The sequence below is a fragment of the Limulus polyphemus genome, unplaced genomic scaffold (assembly GCF_000517525.1).
Source record: "Limulus polyphemus unplaced genomic scaffold, Limulus_polyphemus-2.1.2 Scaffold6, whole genome shotgun sequence".
Classification (NCBI taxonomy): domain Eukaryota; kingdom Metazoa; phylum Arthropoda; class Merostomata; order Xiphosura; family Limulidae; genus Limulus; species Limulus polyphemus.
The window spans coordinates 499,453-522,831 of NW_013665616.1; positions in this window are offsets into that span (position 1 = coordinate 499,453).

Sequence of the window (23,379 nt, forward strand, 5' to 3'; positions counted from 1 at the left end):
AATCGTAAAGGTGTTTTTCTTCTCTACGACAATGCACATCCACATGTGGCATGTTTGACGTAACATAAGATTATGGAGTTGGGTTGGTAAGTTCTCTCCCACCCACCATATTCTCCAGATATGGCACCATCAGATTACCATCTTTTTCATTCGCTGCAACCCCATCTTAATGGGAAAACGTATGCAAATGGAATGTGTTAAAGATGACATCGACATGTTTTTTGCTTCAAAGCCAAGTGATTTCTTTAATCAGGGCATTAATAACCTGATTGTAGATTGAAAAGCATCATCAATAAGAATGGAGACTATTTAATTTAAGAAATGTTTTGTTTTGATATATAAGTTGTTCGGGTTTTTTCATCTAAAAAAAGCAACATTAATTTCTTGACGACCTAATAGCAGTAGAAGTTCATAGAGATATGAAGAATAGAATGATAGATTGGGGTTCATATTTATTAGTGTTTAAAACAGCTTGTTTTCTAAATAATTTACAAAGATAAATTAGTAACATCAATGATACACGTTTTTCAAGTCTTATACACAAATAAGCAGACTATGGCGAGTAAAATACAATTAAAAACACTATACATATAATTCACAAGAGCTGTATCAAACTGAGATACGTACACACATACGACTTTTGATCTGATAAAAGAACGAGTCTATTGTTATGATTGTTTTATACGTTGGTTTTAAAAAAGAAGACGGAAATATTTGTTTTCTGTTGTTTTGTTATATTGTTTATATTGTTTTGTTAATGGTTTGTCCATGCACACGCTCGAATAACTTTTATAACCTACAAGCTGAGATACCCGTCCTTTGTCCAGGTTATGAACTTTAAAAAAATGTGTGGGTGGCTGTTATGGTAAATAACACAAAAATCTTAACTTTCACCCAATTATTTATAATGTAAGATATTATCACAGAATTCACTATTACCTCACGAAAAGTTTGGTATAAGCTTTACGAACTCAATATGTATGTACTTAAAACATGGTATACATTGTACGATGGTCAGGGTGACTTTGTATGAAGAGGTAGCTGCCAAAATAGTGGCGGTAGGGGTGCTTTCTGTTACCCGCTTTCAGCAGCTACTTTTTAATTTCCTCCTACAGTATTTTACGTGATTAATTAATTAACGGTCCTTGACGGGCTTAAGTTTAGCCGTCACAGGTCAAGGTAGGAAGTGAGAATAACTCTAGAAGCAGCTCTTCATATCAGCGTTATGGCTGCTGTTGGAGTAGAAGCTTCAGCCGAATTTGTATTGCAATAGTGACGGACGTTTTTTATATTTACATTTCTTCCACAGAGAATGCCAGTTCACACACTTATATATACATATAAGACGTTTGTGTGCCCTCCCTCACAATGTGTGTGTTTTGTATAATAGATGGAGGATGAAAGGGATTGTGAACTCCCATTAACGTACAATGTCACCCTGACCATCACAGTGTGTACCATTTTTTGGTTATATACATATTGAGTTCTTAAATCTTATGCAAAACGTTTCTTGAGGTAATAATGAATACTGTAATAGTATGTTATCTTATATCTATAATACAAAAAAATATGTGTGTCTGTCTGTTTGTCTGTTATCTATCTACTCCTAGGTCTCTAGGCCAATCTCAACCAAACTTTATGGGATGATAGTTTGGAATAAAGGGCATAAAGAGGCACAGGCCAAATTTGTGGCGGTATGTGTGCTTTCTGTTACCTGCTTTATATCAGCCTTATTGTGGCTCTTTTAGCAGAAACTTCAGCTGAATGTATGTACTATTGCAATAGATATATAAGACGTTTGTGTGCTCTTCGCCACACTGTGTGTATTTTATGTTACAGAAAGTTTAATAGACTTTTTTGTGTAAGGACGTGACGCCATCTGTGAATGTAGTTAACGTTAACTTACATCAGATATAATAAATGTTGAATAACAGCAATAATGGAGGGTGGAGGGGATTGTGAACCTCCATTAAGATGTCTCTTATTCCAGACTATTACTCCACATAGTTGGGTTCAGATTGGCCCAACGACCTAGAAGTAATTAGATAACAGACAGACACACAGATTTTATTTTTTTTTGAGGGGGGGCTTTATACAAGTAGGCGAACTGGTCTTATAACTACATGTTCTGGAACTCCTCTCAAAATTCTTAAGTTAGGGATGAAACTTTGCAAGTGGACTAGAGTGGTCTTTGGAGTGTCCTTATCTATATGACGTACCCCCCTCCCCCCTACTAAAAGATGCTAGAACGCGCCAGGAAAGTCATCCAGTCATGATGGGATCTAGAAGTACGTTTTCTGGGTCGCTTAATGCGAATCCAGTATCGTAACTTTTATTCCTAGCTCACCTTGGGATCCTGGAGGTGCAAAGGCAAAAACTGTGTTCAGTATTCTCTCTCACAGGCTAGCGGGACCAAACGTGGTTAAAATGCTAAAGTGCTACAGGCAGGTGTCCTAACTAAGTTTGTTTTCTGGTGCCTCTGAGGTAGCTATACAATTAATTGTGGATAATGGAGAACCTTATCAGTACATTGAAACTTCTGTAAATTATGAGGAAAACCTTGAATTCCTCAGCGTAGCGCGTGTATTTGAGGATAGTTGTAACAAAATGTGTAACATATCCACCTAGCGGATTATTATGTGAATAATAACTAAGGTGTCTTTCTTGAAATAAAAAACAAATACTTTAAATTTTATATCATATCTAACAGTGGTGTATTAATTGAAATATGAGTGAAATTGCTATTAAAACGACATTCTTAATAATTTTAGACGTTCTAGTATGTCGCTATTTCTCACTGAAACACAACACAAACACGAAACGAAAATCCGAAAACATATAAAGTCAGCCCTTGACGTTCTACAAAATAAGGTAGGGAGTAGATAAAGATGCAGAAGACCGTTACTGAAGTTAAAGTCGGGATAAAACGAGGACACTCTCCTTGTCAAAAAATCTTTTTTTCGCATAGCTAATTGGAACACGATGAAAGAACCAAGTTTGGACCCTATGTTCGCGTTTTCTTCTCAATCTTTTATTTACATACATACATAAAAATAATATAATGAAATCTAATGTGTCAGCTTGCTTATATTTTCAATTTAATTGGAAAATCCTTACTTAACTGGTTACTTTTTGTTTGTGGCGGACGTAGCCGAGAGGTTAGAGTACTCGTACAGTGAAACGGAGGGTTAATTGGTTTGCAGTTCGAACACTGGTGTCTTAAGTACAGTATAAGAAAGTAAATGTAATGCCAATATTCGGTCACACAAAAATAGATCAAGAGTTGGTGGTAGCATTGTTTACAAGCTAACTGCCTTTTCTCGAGTCTATCAGATCAAAATTATGAATGACTACGCACAGATAGCCCTTTGTGTAAATTTGCTAAAAATTCTGAATAAAAAACTAACTATTTTTGTTTATTTTGTTATCAGTAACATAAAATAACAATATCTTAATATACGGTATTTTATAATTAATTAGGTTATAGTGCGAAAGAAGTTCGAACTGTTTTTTTTTGTGTTTGTTTATTTGTTTCAGAAAAGACGTAAATCAGAAGAGTATAAAATCAATTTGTAAAACTAAACTTAAAGATCTCTTCAAGAGGTTTATATTGTAATATAAATTTTCCATGTTACTTTTTTGGTGATCGTTTGTGCGATGACCAAAAAAAAGCTTTAGTTTTATACGGAACATTAACTTGACAAAAATGTCAAAATATTTTGAAAACGTACACTTGGACACAAGTACAAATTGAGACCATTGGAATATTAAGCAAATACGGTGGTTTAAAAGGAAATATTCGTGTTGAAAACTAGAATATATACAAAACTCTAGAAATATGTAATGTATTGTTGCTTTTGGAATGTCAAATCACAAAAAACAGCATGATTGGTGTAAAAATAACTCTAGAAATGTGTAATTTATTGTTGCCTTTGGAATGTCAAATCACAAAAAACAGCATGATTGGTGTAAAAATGAAATGTGCATTAAAAGTATATTTCAAAACTGTTAAGTGCAGAAAAATATCCTTGCTAAGCTAGAAAACCGTAAGTTGCTAAAAGTGCAAGTCAGATTAGTTTGGTGAAGTTGTATAATATTGCGTCTCAAGTTTTAATAAGCTGCATTATTTACACGTAAAAATATTGATTTTACACTTATTAATTACATTTCATGTAACTCGTACTGTATTTATGTTTGTAACGTGACTGTAAATAACGAATAGGTTTCCACTTACCTTGTGTCCAGAGGTTGGGTAGATCAGCAAAATTATTTAGCACACCATCACTAATTTCTTATATTCTTAAGATACTGACCATATTTATTAGCTTAATCTCAACATATTCACTGAGATTTTAAGCTGAACTTTACCATTTGCCATAAAAATAGCTGAATATTATGGATAACTGTGATGTGGGAAACTTATTTGTCTTTTCCTCTTTCTTTTATTTTAAATTATTTCGAGCTCAAACCACCTCTCTTTATATGAGTATAAATTTATTAATTGCAGCATCTCAGCTATGTTAATAGGTTTAATGAACTTTATAAATACTTAGTTTTCTGTGTCTGGAAGCCTATCTCGTTGGAATCTCATTTCTGAAGGTAAAATTTTTTTCTTTGAAGTTGGTATCGATTAATTTATTTACGTTTTTCGAAGTGTCGATGTATAAAGGATCTATATTTTAATTATTGGTGCAAGACGAGGATTTTGCCTCTCAAATACTTTTTACATACTGGGAGACGTGTTGAACGAGTTTGTTGTACTCTTATAGCTCTAGCGGAGAGTCATTCAATCCTTATGGATTTTCTTTGCATTATTTTTTCTAAGCTTATACCAGAAGAAATTACGAAAATGCTTGTACAGCTATATCTTTCTTTATACAATTAGTCGTCACGTGCTTCTATGCATAACTCATTAGTATGGCGCAAGATATTCCTTGATTGAATTCAAAGTCCTCTTGGTCAGTAAGAAACAATTTTAATTTCCATAAAAATCAAATTAACTGAAGTTAATTTGATTTTTAACAAATTTCAAGTTTATTTATATCCAATACGTCTCCGGCTTTTGGCGTTTAAGCAGTAAATATCACTTTCTGTTTTTACTATGAAAATATCTGCGCTATTAGGACTGTGCAGTGAAATGTTTGTTTGTTTGTTTTGAATTTCGCGCAAAGCTACACGAGGGCTATCTGCGCTAGCCGTCCCTAATTTAACAGTGTAAGACTAGAGGGAAGGCAGCTAGTCATCACCACCCACTGCCAACTCTTGGGCTACTCTTTTTACCAACGAATAGTGGGATTGACCGTCACATTATAACGTCCCCACGGCTGAAAGGGCGAGCATGTTTGGTGGGACGGGGATTCGAACCCGCGACCCTCAGGTTACGAATCGAGCGCCCTAACCACCTGGCCATTCCGGGCCCGCAGTGAAACGAAGATTGCCTTTGAGAAGTAGAACAAAGACAGAACTTGGCTTGTATTTGAAAGATGTGGAAATACTAATATATATATAGATAGAGGAATTCCAGAGTTTCAATCTAAAAACATTGTTCAGAGGTATTTGGAGACAAGGTAAGAATAATCTTTTCATTGCCAAATGTCTGCTTTATGGTTTAAGAGTTAAAGTCAAGGGATCATTGAAAATATGCAATGAAAATTATTTCAAGAGAGCATTCGCGAAAAAGTACAGGAAAAAAGTTCAGGAGTTCAATTACTCTCCTACTTAGCTTGTAACACTTGAAGACTGTTATTTCCTGAAGAACATTATTATTAAGACTGTTGTTGATAAAGCAAACAAAAAACGAAGAGCATTTTTATTCAAAACAAATAACTCGAAACTCTTAAAATTAGACAGAATAATCAGTGAATAAGCTTAAACAAGGTAAGGACTGTTGCAAAAATTTATATCAGTTAACTATTCCCAGTCTTTCTCACTATCAATTAACAGCTGCAGAACAAAATGTTTTAGAAAATGGAATGCATTTTTCTTTTTAACAAAAGTCATACCCACTACTGACTTTAAACGTGAATTAAAGAATCCTGCTAGAAGAACAGTTATTAATGGTGTTAGGAAAGTGGATGATAAAATGAAAAGGGTAACACATGTGGATTTTGTTTCATTCAATAAACAAAAAGTTTGGTTTACACACTTTCCGAAAAGAAGTGTTTTAACTAAAATACTTGAATTTTTTTCCTAAGTTTTTTTTTATTTATTGATTAATATTTTATAGACTTCTTTTGTTACATTCAGTACATACATATCAATAAAAAATTGAACACACAAAATAAAGAAGTTATTAATACATAAGCTTAATCAGCTTATTTGTGGAATATTCCTTAATTACTGTGACCATAAATGTCTATGTATATTAATGAATATAAATAAACAAAACACACAAAGGTAGAGTTAATAATATCTTATGTCATTGGGTCCCAAACTTTTCGTGACATAGTTTCTCCACCCCTCCTCCCACACCCAATGAATCTGTAGGTACTGAGTACATCATCTGTATTATATATTTTGGAAACCACTGCCTTAGATAACTAGATAAGAGTTAAATCTAATCTTTACAGATTTGAACAAAATGCTACTAAAATATTGAGAAGTAATGAAGATATAATCATGCTAAAAGCATATAAAGAAAATGGTGTAGTGGTTTTAGATAAAAGTTATGCTTTTTATTATTAATGGTTACATAATTAGTTTGATATTCGTTCACATACATTCGCGTTTCAGAGTCGAATGACATTGCTTTGGATTGTTTGTTTGTTTTGAATTTCGCGCAAAGTTACACGAGGGCTATCTGCGCTAGCCGTCCCTAATTTAGCAGTGTAAGACTAGAGGGAAGGCAGCTAGTCATCACCACCCACCGCCAACTCTTGGGCTACTTTTTTACCAACGAATAGTGGGATTGACAGTCACATTATAACGCCCCTACGGCTGAAAGGGCGAGCATGTTTGGTGGGACGGGGATGCGAACCCGCGACCCGCTGATTGCGAGTCGAGCGTCCTAACCACCTGGCCATGCCGGGCACTGCTTTGGATTATATAAAAATGATGACGCACCTAGATGTCTGTTTGTTTGTAATTAAGCACAAAGCTATACAATGGGCTATCTATGCTCTGCCTACCACGGGTATCGAAACCCGGATTCTAGCGTTGTAAGTCCGCAGACATACCGCTGTGCCACTGGGGGGGGCACCTAGATGTCATTTTAAAATTTCTAGTACTTACGTACTCTTCAATTTTAGTACGATTAACTCTAATTTTCAGTTTAAAAGTATAAATGTTGATCAGAAAGATATAAGTAGAACATGTAGCACACTGGCATCTGCTTTAGTCAGTATTTACTTATGATTACGAAATGAGAGCTATAGAAATCTCCTTACCTCCTCATCTCCACTGTTTAAGACAGGTTTATGATGCTTTGCAGATTTCTTACAATATACTGAATTATTTCAGGAACTTCTTAATAAATTACATAATTGTATTACCTCTACTAAAGGTTGTGAAGAAAGTATTCATTAACATTTTAAAAGGTTTATATCGTTAAATCAGAAAAAGGTTTCGAAATCTCGGTTTATCATTCAGCACGTTATCAACCACGGATACTAGCTATTATAATCGCTCTTTTAAGTAATGCTAAATGTATTTTTAATAGCCAGGAAAGTTGGAAATTAGGAGAGTTATAGAATTGTTTTGCTAAATGGATACCCACTAGAAATTGTTGTCAACAAATTTTTATATCCTAATAATCTTTCGTTTAACTCTAATAAAACCCGTTATATTTTGCTGTTTACGTTTGTCCCAGGAGTATCCAGCAGTAAAAAGCATAGTGCGAAATACTGAAATATTTTGACCTCAATGGAAAAATTGAATTCGTTACAAAACCAGGACAAAACTATCTTTTCATATTTCTAAAAAATACTCTACTTCTGAAAATACCCGGTCGTATTCATAAAAGTACTTACAATAAGTTTACATAAAAGAAACGGGAATGGAATTGAATACTAAAAAGTACATAAGCGACTACGCTTGCATGTTTTCAAACACAAAGTTAAACTTACCATGGCTTCTCCGGAGAGCTTAATATAAAAAAAAAAGTTAAACTAAGATAATATATATTTATTCAGCATTATAAACCTATGATGAATAAACATCCAGAAACTCTTTTATTATTTATTCAAAAGTGTTGCGCATGTGTAATTGTATAATGCAAATTTCTTTTATTTAAGAAGTGTGTGTGTTAACAAAGTGTACAAGATAATGCCAGATGAACACTGGCGAAACGTCGTTGTAATAATTATTTATTATATTTAATTATTTCACTTTTTAACCAAGTAGTGTTTTTAAAATGGGTGCAGTGTTTCTGTTTATCTTAAACATTACAAGGCAATAATCATTCATATGTGGTACTTCATTCACTACATTTTTATATTCATCACACAAAGGAGCATTATTAACAAGAATTTTGGTTTTGAAACATGGGCAGTTGTTTTCAGTTTGTGTAACTTCAGTTGTTTTTTTTGTTTCTCGCTGCTCCCTCCTTACTCCCTTTAAATTCATGCAAGTCTTTAAACCGTGGGTATTGTCAATCTGAAAGCAGCCCACCAAATGAAAACAATGTCTACAAGTAATAAAAAACATTTTGTAAATTTAAAATGATTGTGGGGTGGCAGTGCCAAAATGAATGCAAACAAGAATATAGGGAAGATACAGCATTAAACATATCACCCTTACATGAATTTCAATATTAAAGTTTAATGATACACTGTAAAATACAAGAGTACAAAATGGTTACGAAGTCGGTCAATTCGACCGATCTCGTAGCGAGAGTCCGTAACAGTCTGCAATAATCAAGCTATGTTTTTACTCAACTTATTTTCCTCGTATGTAAGCCCTTGGTTCTTAGTTACACTACATTGATGGCTACCCTGACATGACCATGATGTTATGATAAACAAACTGCGTACCAACAGTAAGGAATATATAACTTCCAACTCCAGTAATATTAAAGACAAGTATGCATTTTAAAATGTAACATTAAATTATAATATTGAAAGTCACGTAGGGATGATCTGTGTATAGCTGTATCATCCCTATATTCTTGTTTGCATTATTTTTGGTACATCCATTTCTACATCATTTTATATTTACAAAATGTTTTTTATTACATGTTTTGTGACGTTTTTTCCCTTAACTGAAAAGTAGTGTATTCTATAAGTGTGTGTAATTAAATGTAATATTATGTTTACTGATTTTTATTTACTCCTTCACTTCATGCATAATATAAGTGTTGGGTCCCTAAAGACACCGGTTGTATGATGTAAAAAGCATTGAGTATTCCTACATGCTAGAGTCTTCTAATGTTCATCTATTATTGGCTGGTGATTCCTGTTTCACCCTGTATATAAACGTTTTAAAGGAACCCTAGATGTCTGTAGAAAAGCTAACTTTAAGAGGTAATGATAACATCGTTTACACAATAATCATGATTTATTTTAATTACTACTAATTATTACGACTAAGCGATGACATCGTGCACTGTCCAGAAACACATATAGTGGGTTTAGGTTTAAATTGGCGTTAGTGATAAAGTAGTTGTAGAATTATCTAGATTGAAACAAGAAGAAAGGTGAACAATTTGGTGGGTTGGTCACTTTTCGGTTTGGTATCTTAGCGATGGTTTCTTGCCTTGTTTTTTGGGTTTGTTGAGTAGAGAAACAAATGAAAGTGAGTGGCAATCATCTTTTAGAGTAAAACTGTCTATCATTGTTGATTTTTAGCGTATTATGTCTAATGAGTGCACTGACTATCCCTGCATATGTTGTCTACCGACTCTATGATAAACTATCAACATTACATTATACATGTTGTACAGATGCACAGTTGTTCTTAGTTGTGGATACTGCTGCCCTCTTTGAGAAGTAACATGCATTGAACTAGTGCTTCCACAATTACAAACAAGTTATATTTTTAATATTAACTATATTTTTAAGATTTAATTCAGGATCTATAAATAACAGTAAAACTTGGGGTGATTATCATTTGGTCACTACAATAACCATTCCTTTGTAGTGCTTCATTTACTGCATTTTCATATTTGTTGACTAAAGAACATTATTAAACACGACTTTGTTTTCGGAATACAGGCGGTTGTCTTAACTCTATGTCTTTTATTGATTTTTGTTACTTCATAGTTCACTCACTCAAGTGTTATAGACTCATGCAAATCATAAAACCTTAAACTAGGTATATTAAAGTACAGATATTTGTCATTTATAGAAGTGTTTCTAAGAGATCTGAAATGCAAAGCTGTCGTTTATGTTCTAATAATAGATAATAAGTATGCATAGCTCAATCATTACTGTCATTAATAGTCCTTTAGTTAGTTGCAGCTTAATAAAAATATAATTTGTTTGTAATTATGGAGCGCTACTTTAATGTATATTTCTAATTCTAGATGGCAGCACCATTCAAATATATGAACGTTTCTATTTAAAGTGGATAACGTATAACTGGCGATAAAATGTAGTTCTGAAACACACCGTTCCGCTGCGGCTTTATAGCGGCTGTAATTTTCATGTTACTTCCTGAGTTGCATATTCAAAGTCATTTTAATATAACATATTCAACCCTGTATATCTATATATATGTAATTAGATTTAATTTTGTAGAAAAGGAAAAAAAGTAAATACATAAATGAAAAATATACTTGAAAAAGTAAAATCAGTCACAAATTAAAGTTTATTTTTTCATTAATATATTTACTTGTGTATTTATTTTTTCCTTCTCTACAAAATTAAATCTAATTATATTTCATCTAACGTTTGGAAACGATGTGTTAAATTCAAGCTATCCTTCCTCTTTTGATGTAATGTGTTTCAAAACAAATTAGCTTAATTATATATATATATGTGTGTGTGTGTTTATTTTTATTATTTATTAGCTACAAGCAAAAGTACCCGTCCCCAATGACTGAAAAAAATTTAAGTAATCTGTCAATTTAAGTAATTTCATGGACTTTAAAAAGTTAATTGCGTTGTACTCTTGGTTTCACAAATATATGTAAGATTAGGTATTAAGAACAACAACAATACTGTTTCGCTTCATTTTCATGATTAAACTAAAAGATTTATGTTACTATTTATAACACACCTGCATTAGTTAAGCTTTATTGTTTGTTTATTTGAATTTATGCACAAAACTACACAATGGGTTATCTGTGCTCTGCCCACCACTGGTATCGAAACCCGGTTTCTAGCATTCTAAGTTCGCAGACATACCGCTGTGCCACTGGGGGCAGTTAGGCTTTAACGGTTAATTAATTACATTTGCATAACTGTCGATAAGTGTTTTGCTTTTTTGGGATTTTTTGTACAAAGCTAAGCAAGGGTTGTCTGCATATAGCCGTCCTCAGTTTGAAGCTACTGATTGAAGAGAATGCAGGTAGTCAACAGCGCCAACCGCCAACTTTTAGGCTATTTCTATCTAGAGATCAAATAGTAAGATATGATCTTCTCTCTTATAGCGCACCCAAGGTTCAAAATTGAGGAACATGATTTTACGAAAACGGGTCGCGAACCATAAACCATCGACTTCATAGTCCAAAATAGTAACCATTTTCATCATATTAAAACTATTATACGAATGACTGCTATGGACAATGGAAAAGAACATTTTGTGTGTGTTCCAATAAATTGGCACTATGTGCATCATGTTTCTTATACAGTCTTGGCCAAAATGTCCGCATACTATTCTATGCTGATGTTATTGTTTACATGCATGGAATAGTTGTTGAGTAAATGCTAGAGTAGTAACAGAAAAGGTGGCGTATGATCATACAAATAAGTACGAGTTGTTATTCTGATCTGTATAAGTTGTTTTGAGCATATGTTGGTCAAATACACATACACACCTGTTTTGTATAAAAGGGTGTGCTTTTGGTATAATATTTTTCGAAACAGATCAACGCTTTGTTCAGAAAACTCATCTGTGCATGGTGTAGGGTTATGCCTCGTCACGTGCCATAAGTTATAGACAGTCAAATTGTTCGACTGTCCAGAAATGATATGAAGCAAACGGACAGTGTCAAAACAGTAGGGTACCTCCAGTGTACTGTATCCAGAATCCAGAAGCATCATCGGACTACAGGAAACGTTATTCCAGAAAAATTCACAGGTAGAGGCCGAAACATCACTGTCCGAGATGACCTTGTTTTGATTAGATTAACATGTCAAAGTCGAAAGAAGTCTTGCAACACCTTACGACAAGAATGGCATGAATACATTCATTCCAGGGTATCCAGAAGAACAGTGAAGAGGAGACTGACCAGACAAGGTTAATTTGCAAGAAAGGCTATCTGCAAACCGTTATTAACCAGTATTCACAGCCGTCGACGTCTTTCTTGGGCAAGACTACGTGCCAATTTACAGTTAGGATACTGACGATATATTATATTTTCAGATGAGTCCTGTTTCCGTGTTGTTAAAGCTGATAGTAGGATTCATGTTCGTCATTTGCCTGGATAACAGGTGAGGAAAGATTGTCTTTCCCAAAGGAAACACACGTGAGGTGGTGCAGTACACGTTTGGGCAGCTTTTCATCATGATGGAAAAAACTGCTCTTCATATCCTCCAGGGAAATGTCAATGTCTCCTCTTACAGGCAACACATGGAGACGATGTTTCTGCCAAATTCTAGGGCAAGGTTTTGCAATAACTCTGTATTCCAGGATCACAATGCCACTGCCCACAGTGCGCATATTGTACAGGATTATCTCGACCAGGAGGACGTTACAAGATTGACATGACCTGCAAAGTCTCCAGATTGTAAGCACATTGAGAAATGTTGGCAGATCTGAGCTGGAAGTTTGCTAACCACAATTCTAAACTAGCTACTGTAGCTAAGTTGCAGCCAGCGCCTTCTAGTGACAAGTTGGGATAAAATCACGGTGTATTACATCAATAACCTCATCTACAGCATGTCACGTCACCTTGTGGAGGTTATTGGAGTACGAGGAGGACCAACTAAGTGCTGAATGTTATATGAACTGATATGTGGTTACAGATGCTATTTATAATAATTTGATATTATATTTTGTCATTATCTATGTTTTGGTAAGGTTTTGTTGTGATAGGTGAAGTGCTGGATTACACATCTTTCTACATGTGTCTAATAAAATTGTTTGCTCTGTTAATAAACCGTTTATCACGTAACCTGTTTCATTATACAAATTACATATGTAGATGTTTAATATAGCATGCATTTTTCAGTTTGACAGCGCTAAGTGTATATGTGTTACATCTTAATAATAATGACCTTATTTGTTATAAAATGTGCAAACATTTTGGCCAAGACTTTATCAACCACGAACCTTCGGACTTACAATCGGAGCAATAAACCTCAGGCCACATCCTGTCTGAATAAAAAGTAGCCGGATATAAATTAAAATAACATGTTGTAATTAGGTTAGAAAGACGTAAAAGATTACACCTTAGGTTTTATTATCACTGAGCCACTCTTGGCACATGGCTAAAGAGAAGGGCTAATTACTTTTATGGTTAAATACATTGTCACTGTAATGTTCAAGTATAATATTCACGATTATCGCTAAAACAAATATGAAGCAATTTTGAATCAAAAGAAGCTGAGATTGATTTTGTGTTACAGGTTAATTTCCTTATAATTTCAATTATAGGGGTCCGTAAAATTTATTCCAGGTGGGTGCAAGTCCACAACCTGCGAACACGGTAGCCATAGCAAAACATATACCATTTCCTTGAACTTTCAATGCAATTCTCTAGCTGATAATGGCTTACTTATGTGCACCTGATTTCACCATTTGTATTTTAAAAGTATTATTTTCTAAAACATTTTTAAAGAAATTGTTCAAATATATTTTCTTCTGTTATTCCGCCTGGGGTGAGGGGTCAAATGCCCCTCTTGCCCCATCCTGCGGACGCCCATGATTTCAATACTTTAAATCTATGTTGTGTGTGCCTTCCTCACTGTGAGAATATTTAATGGTTGAAGTTAAATGTTGAATATTTCTTTTCGTAATAAGCACCTTCATAGAGAGAGAGAGAGAGAGTAAAATTTAAATATATCGAGATGAATAAACACTGTGATTTTTATTTATAGAGGCATATTTTTTCGCCACCCCATTGGCACAGCGGAATGTCTGCAGACTTATACCGCTAGCAACCGGGTTTCGATACCCGTGATGAGCAGAGCACAGATAGCCCATTGTGTAGATTTATTTTTAATAACAAACAACGTTTTTCTCAAATATGATCTTGTAAAGTATTCCCGTTATTTTACTATCAAAAATGGTTTTCGCAAAAATACATATAAAACCAGCCTTGCTAATACTTATTTTCAATGTTATTACTGCGCCACTGATCCTAAAACCTCTTGATTGAAATAAAACAGTAGGTTGTTTTAACAAACTGGTATACTTGCACGAAAAGAAGTGCCTATGTAAAAAGTATTAAAGAAGTTCCTACCAATGTCAAGAGATGGCAGTAATCGAATGTTCGAACCGAGAATCTGGAAGATCAACAGATATTATTACACTTCCCTAAATCACCATAAGAAGCGATTCATAATCCTATAAATGTGACGTACAGTTTTCTTATATAAAAATCAGTGAACCGAGTTTGACGTTTTACAGAATTCAAATAAAGTTAACTATCATTTTTATGTTATTCATCTTTTGTCTTGAATTTTATATGTTCCTAATACTTACACAATACTTCATGTTCCGATTTATGTTTCTTTATAACTTCATATATAAATCTTAAGTGTCTTCAGAGTAAAAAATAAATCTACATAATCACAGTTATATTACAATGCCTTAATATGATATTTTGACATCATCTGTTGTAACAAACTTCGAAAGGTTTAAGTGAACAATTAAACGGCTTTATACCTAAATTACATCAATTTTCCCTCCAATTGCTGGGTACCTTGTCTCTTTTTAGAATAGTATAATATTTCCGTTGTTAATTTCCAAGTATTATACTACAATATATACACATACATCTAAACTTCAAAGTTTCCCCAGGTGGTACAGCAGTAAGCTTTAGAGTTAAAATGTTAACTTTCATTGTTCAATCCCCGTATTGAGCAGGCCACGTCTAAAAGAACTAAACGAATTTCAAAATAAACAGTATACAATAGGTTCCAAATATTGAACGTATTTGTATTAATCATAGACTTACAACGCTAAAATCCGGGGCTCGATTTCACGCAGTGGAAAGAGGGCAGATAGCCAGTTGTGTAACCTTGTGCTTAAAACAAACTATGTTAATCAGTCACAATTTATTTTTGAAAAAACAAATAAAAACATATTTAATGACCACCATTGTTTTTAGTGGAAATACGTAAAATTGATAGTAGATATATTCAGCAGTATCAGACTTATGGTGAGGATGTAAAACTAGATAAAGCTTCTGTAAAACAATAATCCAATATACTTTTATCGAAATAAGTACTATTTTCTACTTCTTTTATCTGGTAACATTTATAAAATATTTCATTAGATGGCGCTAGGATTGCTTTGGTCGAGCTTAATACGATATAAGTTGCTTCAAAGGTTTGATCCATATTGTCTATTGTCTCGTTCTCTGTCGACAGTAAATATATAAACCCTTTTATAAACATCTAACAGTCAGAAAAGAGGGACTATCAAAAAGTGAGAAACATGTATACTTTATAAAGTTGCATAATTAAGTAATATAATGTATATATGTACATATATGCACTTAATGTTTATATTTTAAAATATAAGTTTCAGACATTTCAGTAATAAACACTGAAAAAAGTATCATTATCATTTTGATTTTCGACTTTATAAAGGTTTTAAACCAGAAAAGAAATAGCAAGTAATTGAGTTGTTAGACAACAGTGAGCTCAACTATTTTTCAGCCAATGGCTGAAAAATCCTTTTTGGTGGTGGTGGTGGTTCTAAAATATTTCCAAACTTATACTTAAAGAACACATTAAAAACAATATGAAAGGCTTAATTAAAGATTGCCTGTGAGATCCTAAAATTCTTTAAAGATAAATATTTAAAACTTATGCTCTGTCTTTTTTTAAGACCTTAGACATTTTTCCGTGTTTTTGAAAGATAAAATAAAAGTAGGAATGAAAAATTGAGAGATGTGAATGATAGCAGGAATAATAGAAAACCTATATAAAGGTGTGTAAAATGCATTTTGTCTTCTTCGAAAAGTTAAAAGGTACAAGTTTGATTACCCACGTACATATGTATATGTATATACAACAATACAAAACGATGTTTATACTAATCTAAACGGATGACAACATAAACTTTCATGATGATTAACATGCAGATTTATTAAAAAATACTTGTGTATAACATAGTTTTTAGATACGTAACTGGCTAAGTAGCCAAGAATTATTTTGCTTCTGCTATAGAATGATTGAGGTACAAATAATGCAATTTAACGACTGGTGACAAGGGAAAATAGTTATTAATTTGTTTCATTCAGAATTTTTAAAGTAATACTACACAAAGGGCTACCAGTGCATAGCCGACCCTAATTTTGAATTGATAGACTAAAGAAAAGGCAATTAGTCAATAGCGCCTACTGCCAACTCTTGGATTACTCTGAGCGAAAAGTGGGATTTGACCGTCACTCTTTAACACTTCTATGATCACAGATTGTGGAGCATGGCTTTGCAGAAACGGTTCGCGAAACGTAAACACTTGGATTAAAAATCTAAGAACGACAATCACTAGACCACCCCGGCCTTAACCATTAACATATTGCATTATTAATGAAATATAGATACAGCTAAGTGATTGTTTTGGTGTCGAGCAAGAAGAAATCGGTATTGATTTATGTCTTTTAATATATCTCGTTCTGGGTTCTAGTCCAATATTAAATGTGTGTTTAAATACTTTGCCACTTTACTCGCTACATGAGACTGTCACATATTTTTAATTAAGGACAATAAATTATCATGACGTGCGGTAAGGGAAAAGGTTGTTTGTTGAATTAATTAAATATATTACATCTTGTTTTAAACAAGGAGTTGGCTTGTGGACTTGTAACCAGAGAGGTAAGCTAGTAACAGGGAAGAAATTGCCCCCTGGTTTGTTAAGGAGATTTTAAGTTGTTGAACTAGTCTGTATGTGGTGTTAAGTAAACGTTGTATGTAGTATGACCTTAATTGTGAGTGCAAATGTTTGGTTGGGTTTCATATAATTGAGAAATATTTCTCCTATACCATACTTGTTGTCTTTTTCTAGATTTAGAATAAGTATATGATAGAAATATGTTTTTCTTTATGATTAAGGTAATTTGGTTTAGGAATTTGGTATTAAGCTACTTGGTTAGTAGGAAACTTTAGGGAACCTGTCCATCTACTGGGTAGGAGCATTCAATCATCTCTCTGGACAATCTGACAGATGGACAATAGAGCTATAATTCAAAAACGAATGTACGCTTCCTAACCTAACTTTTACCTTCCAAACTTTTTCACCCAAACGTTTGTGAAGGAAAAGCATCCAACATCGAATCAACGAAAACAAGGTCATCACCCTATGCTTGCTGTTTAAACTGAGCTGACGAAGTGTTATATTAGATCATGTATAAACATTTGTGTGTGTTACCGCTATGAAAATAAACTATATTAAACATACTTAAATATATGTAGGGCGAGATCAAGCAAACATTAAGATATCGAGAAAAAGGAGTACAATGTTAAGTTCCTAAGAAAGCAGCAATATTTGTCATACATTAATGATATATTATAACCAGTGATGTAGAGATGAATTTTATAGTGCCGGAGCTTTGCGACGTCACCATAAGGCTAAATATTTCATATTCAAAACCTACTTTTCATTTTTATGAGTCCATCTTAAATAATGAAAATATATGAATCATTAATTATTTAAGACTACTCCCATTGGGAGTAAAGTGAATATACATATATTGCCAAAAGAAAACATGCAACTCAACTTTCTTTAGATCAATGAACAAGAAAAAACTGAGTACCATATAAAAATTATTAGCATTGATTAGTTTTAAAAATGCATATCTTATTAAGTTATTATATTTCTAGATGCACTGCAGTATTAACAGATTTGACAGTTATAATGTTTTGCACACCTCCTGTCCTCCTGTTGTGTATTATATAAATAGTAGTCTTTTGAATATGTAGACTTTAAAACCACAGCATAATTCTAAAATGTATTTTATCAAGTGTTTTAATAACATATCCATGTGTCGTAATGACAACATGGCGTATGACAAAAAGCACTTCACCATTTTAACACACTGACACCTGCTCTTAAGACTGAGCACGGTGCCTGATGCCAGATCCTAAAGCAGAGTGACAGAACCTGTGCTGGGTGATCTGAGAGAACTTTACCAGTGTACAAGAGTAATCACAAAGAGCCAGAGCGGCACTTTTGGTTTCAGATTCTTCCATTTCTTAAAGTATCATAGAAACTATTAATACTAATTCATAAGTAATTTGTATTTCTGGCAAGCAAAAGAGTAAAACAAATCAGTAAGATTAAAGAAAGCAACATAAAATTCTTATTTTTAGCAATAATACTGATTTATTTTTCAAAAAGTTATTATTTTATTAATTCAGTAAAATTAGACAAAATGTAGAGGTTAATAATATAGCTTACCGTCATCTTAGTTTAAATTCAAATCATTCTTGTTTCCTTTTGAATGTATTCTAGAACAGTTATTAAACTGTGAAATCCGTTTACCTTTTTTTTTAGCGCAAGGCAACACAGTGGTTACCTGTGTTAAGATTATCGGTGGGATCAACTACAAATTTTAGCGTTATAATGGAGTGTAGCAATACAGTAAATAATTTAATATGTCATTAAAATAGTATATCGGGACATGTAATGTTCTTTTTGTACGCTTTCTTAGATCGGTCTTATATTGTGCTTTAATAAGAAAATCTAAATCAAACTATAAAGACAAAATGACACTAAAGCAAAAAAAAAAGTATATAGCATATATTTTACGAAGCAAATAAAGCATACTATTAAAGTACAAATAAATATAATTCAGTGTGTTGCTATAAGATAACTATAAGATTTGATATATTTTAATAATACAGTATATTAGGGATTACGTTGCTCACCTTACAAGTTTCCGTAAACATTTTGTAGAATCATATGGAACTTCTGAATTACTTTACTTTATTCCTTTTTGTGAATACTAACCAGAATATTATCCACCTCAAATATTTTATTATTAGTATTTTAAGATTTTGAAAATGTTAACAACGAAAGGCTAGTCGCTTGTTCACATATAAAATATACTCGTGGTAGGCAGAGCACAGATAACCCTTTGTGTGTAGCTTTGTGCTTAATTACAAATAAACAATAAACAAAACATATAAAATATTAAAATGTTAACAAATAAAGACTAGTCGCTTGTTAACATATAAGATATGAAAATGTTAACAAATAAAGGCTAGTCGCTTGTTAACATATAAAATATGAAAATGTTAACAAAGAAAGACTAGTCGCTTGTTCACATATAAAATATTAAAGTGTTAACAAAGAACAGTTAGTCGCTTGTTCACATATAAAATATTAAAGTGTTAACAAAAAACAGTTAGTCGGTTGTTAACATATAAATTATTAAAGTGTTAACAAAGAACAGTTAGTCGCTTGTTCACATATAAAATATTAAAGTGTTAACAAAGAACAGTTAGTCGCTTGTTAACATATAAATTATTAAAGTGTTAACAAAGAACAGTTAGTCGCTTGTTAACATATAAATTATTAAAGTGTGTATGGCTGTAGAGAATAACACTCGCATATATAAAAATAATTATTTTTAATTGAAAACATGAAATAACATTTTCTAGAAAGCATCAAAGTTATTTGATCACTTGTTATTTCGAATACTTACAAAACTATGTTTTCTATGTGTATATTAGTTATATGATTGATCCAATAATTTGCTAATACAGTTATTTCGTGCAAGTTCTCTTTCGTTCAGGCTACATCTTTGAATTAACATTAAACAAGCATTTAAAGAATAATACTTTAAACTTTTTTCCTGTTTTTATCAATTTTCGCACTGATATAATTTCTTCTAAGTAACTCTATTTTTATTTTTATTCTGCAGCAAGAATCTATCATAGGTTTTTTTGGGGTATCTAACATAGTTATGTATATATATACTTGTTTTTTGTTTATGCGATTTTTTAAATGCGTACTGTCTAGATATACCAACGTGATACGAATATGTGAGCCTGTATCACATACGCATAACAGATTAAAGGTCCATTGCGCTCGGAAAGCCTCAATTCCTCATCCTGAGAGACCTAATCCTTCGAAGAAGCTTTATAGTGTCTGCCAGTTGAGCACAAAATAGATGGCTCTTTTACGAGAAGTGAAAGAATTATTCCACACGACTTCAAAGAACTAGGTATATCCCAGAGGTAATACACGCACAGCAGAAATCTATATTTATTTCATATTGTATATACATCTGGGTTGTTATGAAACAAGTCTAAGCTTTTTGGAAGAAGGCTTTACAACTGGAAAATTGACTTTTTGCGTGAAGTGTAATAAGGATGGCATTATACGACTGGTTGAATTCTACATATATATATATATATATGTATATTTGAATTTAACATAATATAACTTTACTAGAAGTACAAACGACATAAACGAGCATACAGAATTCTAAATACCTGTAATACAATTTTCAACAGGGATGACAAAGTATAATATAATATGAAGATATAGACATAGATTAGGTTATGTATAATGGCAGCTAAGGGCAAAAATATTGCATTCTTAGTGCAAATGTTGTTGTTTTGAATGAATTATCTCGGTTTTGCCTAGTTCGAGAACCAAAAGAGTCAACAATTAGATTACGAAGTTTTCGAAAGTACCCCTGTCTGTGTAAGGAATTCTACAGTTTTATAGCACTAACGTAGGAAGTGTTTTCTGATGTTTTATTTTACAAACCACGTACACTTACATTATAAATGAACTCGAATATGTTTTCGAAACGACATTCATGGGGAGTAATAATATAAATTTGCAAATAACAGAACAGACCTAAACTTATTTAATTTTACATTTTGATTCGAAGTAAAGAAACATTTCGTTTAAGAACACTAAATATAAAGTGTGCGTGATTGCAATGTATAATAGTATTAAACTTGAGCAACATATTCCTTATACAACTTTCCTCTATTGCCACTTAGAAGAAAAAAACGAAAAATTATGAAACTCTGCTGATAATCCCTTTGAAGGTTTAAGTTTGTACTTTTAATACACAGAAGTACAATGGATGTATTCTTCTCTTATCTGTGTGACAAAAATCTATTAAAGTTACATTTCCCACAGTAATAAAAAACCTAAAGTTCAATAATTAACTTTACCCTTTTAACTTCAATAAGAATTTTAATGACATTTATACACTTGGGAGTAGTTATCAATAAATTCTTGTAAAGATACTTAAGTAACACTAGTAACCATTTTCATACTGCACTTATTATTTTAAAACATTATAAGGTTTAATGGTATGGTAATCGAAAATTCTTTATACTGTAATCACAAAACTAGGTACAACAATTAAGTCAAGATAAATCTGGAGCAGATGTTAGGAAACTGGTTGTGAAAAGAACGAAAACTTTTTGTGATTTGTTTAAGAATATATTTTGAATATTTCAGCAATGTAAAAAAATATATATATAAAAATAGGTGGATTTTAACATTCAACATTATTAGAATACAGTAGTGGAATCGCAAGTTTATATGCTAGAATTTCTGATCATCCCATCCAATGTTTTGTTTAAGGATGACTTATTGTTTTAAAGCTAATTCGTTAGTAAATATGATATTAATCAAAAGTTCAAAAAAATTATTCATTAAAGTTATATAAAAAATACTAAACTTAATGATTGGCACGTGATCGAATTAAAGAATCTTTTGTCTCTCGTTGTCCAGCCCGACTGATGAATTCTGGTATTGACGAAAGGCCTACTGTGTAATGACTTCTGATTTTGAATCCAAAATGGACAAATTAATAATTTATAATGCTTCGCCAATTTTCGGCGGCATTTAAACAGTAAACTTTAAAGACTTGGGATTATGCATTCCACATGGTTTCTTAGAACTAGCTAGGTAACCAATTCGTCTTATTTACTATTCGCACGACAGGTTTGTTTCCTCAAGTGAAATCTGTTTACTAAAATGATCATTTAATGAACATGTTTACATATCATATATACATACATAAGGGTGGTCCAATCGGTGGGGCGCATCCAGTCCCATAGTGTAGTTTATCCAGTCCGTGCACTAACTTTGAATCATAAGTTAAAGTTTAAGTTTGTGAATTAGAAATATTTACTCGCAAATTTATTTTAGTAAGAAAGACCAATCGTCTTCAGTATGTCCCTACATAGGTTGGACTACTCTAACACATGTTACTGTTTAATATTATCTGCCCGTACCTATAAATGATTATACTTGCATATGCTAGTTTCTTACTTCGCAGTCTCACAAAGCTACTTTATATAAAAAAAAGTATTTTGTATAGTTCGTTGCATGCAGAAACCTTTGTGTATATGTGTTGAACTAGCATAATCATATCCAATATTAATGAATAATATAATAATACAATTTGCTCAAATGATAAATATCACTAAAGTATTATAGACTTAAAATAAGACCCAAAACTCGAGCGCTTTCGAATAAGTGACTATTCTTCTTCAGGAGAACAAAGGGTGTTTTTGAAAATGTAAGTATTATGGTCTATCAGTCGGTTTACGGTACAAATCAGTATGTAGAAAACCATCTTATAATGTCAGGTTTACGTCTAAAAAACTTATTTCAGTAGTGGAGTAATCTAGAGTAAATTTAATAGAAGTGTGGAATAAGTTTGCATGTCTATAGAAAGATAGTAAGGAGTCTTCGTCCCTACCCAAATGGAAAAAAATGTCATCTATGTATCATTTCCAAATGTTTGGTTTCTCTCTATAACTTTCCAACAGTCTCGTCTCTAAGTCTCCCATGAAAACATTGGCATAGTTTGGTGTCATCTTGGTCCCCATAGCTGTGCCTTTTGTCTGAGTATAGAATTCATTATTAAATTCAAACCCGTTAATTGTAAGAACTAGTTTAGCTAAGTCTACAATAGTCTGAGTGTTGGTTTTGTCAAGTTTCAAAATGGAAGATTCAAGAGCTTTCAGGCCTTCGTCGTGGGGAATATTTGTGTAAACGTCCATGGTGCAGAGAATGGTGTTTGGAGGTAATTTTTCGTTGTTGTTAATGTCAGAGATCATGTTCGAAAAATGGGTTGTGTCTTTAATATGTGACGTCAAACACGGAGGGATATCTTTGTATGTG